Source organism: Rhamphochromis sp. 'chilingali', assembly GCF_963969265.1.
Source record: "Rhamphochromis sp. 'chilingali' genome assembly, chromosome: 4".
Taxonomy (NCBI): Eukaryota; Metazoa; Chordata; class Actinopteri; order Cichliformes; family Cichlidae; genus Rhamphochromis; species Rhamphochromis sp. 'chilingali'.
The window spans coordinates 20,898,124-20,902,262 of NC_137948.1; positions in this window are offsets into that span (position 1 = coordinate 20,898,124).

Below are 4,139 nucleotides of genomic sequence, written 5' to 3' on the forward strand. Positions count from 1 at the left end.
GTTAGTTAGTTAAGATAAGATAAGATAAGATAAGATAAGATAACCTTTATTAGTCCCACACGTGGGAAATTTGTTCCCTCCCAAACGCCAAACAAACATGATTGTGTGCTGTATTTGTGCATACCTCCCCTCACACACAGTAGATACAGCAGCTGTCATTAGAGGGGAAACTGGTAAAAAAAAAAAAAGAACGGCTTTTCTAATATGTAAATTCTCATTCAAGGTTTGCAGAGAGGTATTTTTAATTGTGACTGCAAGCAATTCTACTAGGGGCACTTAATTTACTTATTTACAATTCTTGGGATGAAGTTGTTCATGCATGAAAAGATCTTTCACATTTGCTGGATGAAAGAAGTTCACATATTCTGTGGCATGGGTGTGTAGGGTTCTTGCAGATGTTTATTTGCGCATACAAATACAGTAGGTTACAAGGTTTTCTGTGGTGCAGCGGTAGTAGATCAGCAATACTCATTAGGGAAGGCCAGCTTTTTTTTTTTACCATTCTTAAGAAAACATGCATTGCTGCAACAGCACTGTGGTGTTGGCTGTCCATGGAGATGAACATCCCCATGAACCTGAGTCTTGATACATGCGCCCATCTGTCCCTGTTGATGAAGACTGGAGCGTCATTTTACACCTGTGATTCATGATTGCCCTGTGTGGATTACAGAAAATTCAAATTATGTTCAAAACTGTGCACCCAGTTCTTCAAGTCATTAAAGCCCTGGAAACCCTGGAAAAAGAACAGTTCAAAGAAATCATTAAAAACCTAAAATTACCATAACATTCATGCTCATGATGACTGGACGTAAACTTCTCACCACAACTTTATATTATTTGGTGACAAGGATCACTCACAACAGACATTTGTACAAAGTGCCGCTACAGTTGCAGTATCAGTGAATGTGAATCTTTTAGCCTGTTTCAGGATCTCAGTCGGCCTAGGACTTACGAGGTGGTGACGAGATGGACTGACGAATAGTAAATCCTGTCAGCGCACGCATGTACCCACACACACGGGCACAGACACGGTATATACTCACACACGCACAGGCATACATGTGTCAAAAGGGTACACGGTCTACTGCTGTGTTACCAAGCTCCACAGGATGTCCCACCAACTGTGGTCCGAACATATGGAACAGTTGTCACACCCTCACTCTTCACACATGTGCATTCATAGAGCACACACACACATACTCAACATACTTGGTGTAATCTCCACAAATTCCCTTTTCCTCACTTCCTCCACTATAAAAAAAACCCATAAAACGTGTCCCGCTTATAATGTCTCACATACACATCTACACAAAGACATCCCATCCTAGTTTCCTGAAGTCCTTCCTGGATGTCATGGTGGCAAGCTGGGAATTGTGAATGTGTGAGATGACTTGGCCGGTATTAGTCACTCTCACACACACTCCATCAGTCAACACTCTCTCACACACACACACTCAGTCACTGACAGACATATCCAGCATTATACAACAGCGTGTGCTCTCCAGTGCAACACTGGCACGCATAACAATCGCACATACATTCCCAGCATCGCATGGCACACATGCAAAGAAAAGATACGATATAAAGCAGTACACCATAGTTGCATTAGAATAAATTCTTGATTGAATTATGTCTGTGTGGGCGGGGAAGCAGGCAAGCACTGCTGTGTGGTCTGTTAGCGTCAGCCAGAAACACACCACACAGTTAGAGCCAATCACTAGTAATGAGTCTACGCGCCGCACATTCGCAATCAATTAACTGAAACATCTGCGAGTGGATGAACTCGTGTGCTCATGTGTGTACATATACGTGTGTGGGTGGGTGTAAATCATAATTGATTTAAAGTGAGAAACTTTCTACTTTCCTACTTTCCCTCCCTGCTGTGTCACTGTTGGCCCACACTGAGGTGGAGCTTCTTTTGCCAGATCTGCCATTCCCATCCACACACACACACACACACACACACGAGCGTAAATTTCAGGGTCTGTGTTAGCTTCATTAGTGCGGGAGAGAGAATGGGCACCGCACTTTTGGCATGTGGGTTAGATTAGCCAGGCCTGCCGAGCCTTATAAACCTTTTTCTATTACAGCGACAGAAAGAAAGGGAGGAGGTTTTGAGGGTTCTCACTAATATATCTAACAGAAAGGAATATAACTGAGACACAGAGGCGTTGAAAAGTTTCCACTAAAGACACTAGAGACAGAAGGTCATCAGTGAAAGTGCAGCATGTGAGAAACTCACCCCTTTAACGAATTGCACCACAGAGACAAAGCATTAAAGCAAGCACACACAGACACAAAAAGGGCTGTAAGACAAAAACACACAAAGTCAGATATGCAGAAGCAGCTCACATTTTCTGCTTTAGAAGTGTAAATGATGTACAATGGCAACTGTTACACTGCCGTTCCGCTCCACCTTCCCTTATCTCGCCGCTGCCTGTGTCTGCAGCAGTCCAGCTATATATCACAGCTGACGCCCATTTGCTCGACATTAACGCGCGTCATGATTGACATCATTTTCAGCTTTAAAAATTTATGTGTGAGGCTCGGACTCTCTGAGTGTGAGCGGTGTGGGAGTGTGTGCACTTTTTTGTGTGTTCTGCGAGGTCAGAGGTGACGGCTGCGTCAGCACACGTGGTGACTGCCTTGCTGCATCGCATTGCGTGCGTCTTGACAGTGCCATCTGGGTCTGTGGTGATACTGGAGCAAACATGCGCTCACCTTGCCGAACTGCAACAGCACAATGTCTGCATGAGAACATAAAAAGCACCACTGAATCCTTGCTGTTGACCCCAGAACGTTATGAATACAGACACTTGAGTTTACTTAAACATCTGTTGCTGGTATCAGCCAGACAGTCCCACTTTAGCTACACTTTAACTGACATTGCTACAGTCACCATTTGTCATTTGTGACAGTCACCTTTCATGCACAAAACTCTACTTGGAGCATTTTCTCTATATTTTTTAATATTATAACTGCTCTGTTGTTTTTGGTTGGTTAAGATGTTTTGATTGGTAACAGCCAAAGCTGTTGCTAGACACTAAGCTCGACTGAATTTGAGCGTGATGCTGTAACAGGATGCCACCATTGCAAAGTCGAAGTCTTTAGGAACCAACCAGAAGCAACTGTCACGGCTGCACAGCAGTCGTGTGGTGTATTGAAAAAAAGGATCCAAAATGCAGGTACCGGCTGGGGTGCGAGTGAGTGTTTATTTACAGCGGTGAGAAGGTGACAAAACAGGAAGAGCAGAGCGGGGAGTAAACAAACCTAAACTGGGAAAACTAAAGAACAGAACTTAAACCAAACACTCATGGGAGGAGGAGCGAAATGCACAAAGAGAGATGGCAGAGAGACACAGAATGAATACCAGGTAACAGAATAATGCAGACTGACATGGAACTAAACAGACGACACGACAGAGAGCACAGGAAAACACAGGGCTTAAATACACGGGGAGTAATCAGGGAATGGGCCACAGGAGGGAGACACAGCTGGGAGCAATAAGGCTAACGAGACAGGGGAGAGGTAAAACTGAACACACTGACATGAGACATGAACTTTCAGAATAAAACAGGAAACTAACAGACACAGAGAATCAGACAGGACATTGAACTTGACAGGCAGACTCATGAGCAGACACAATAACACCATGGACAGACAGAGGGAACACAGAGAAGTGGGAGCAGGCAGGCAAAGAACAGAAACCTAACAAATGACAAAATCACAACAGAATACACACTCGGAATGAACAAAAGCATAAGGAAACACAAAACACTGAGTCCTCAGACTCAGGACCATGACAAAAACACTGAGTCCTCAGACTCAGGACCATGACAGCAACAGCCTGGGCGCCTAAGCATCAGTAAATTAAACAGAAGGAAGCCCCACATGAGTCCACTCACTTTAACTGCAAGTGGCATTTATAACTCTGTCTAATTGAACCCAGTGATTGATGCCAATAAATGAAAGTTGAGAGGAGTTATTATTCTGGGAGTCATGCACGAAAGAACAAAAGGTGGCAATGAAAATGGAGTGATTTGGAGAGTGAAACCCACTATGACATGGAAGCTTACTTAGATATTACTGTTACAAGAATCTTATACTTTATCACTTTATCTTCTTTCTCTGAAACATTA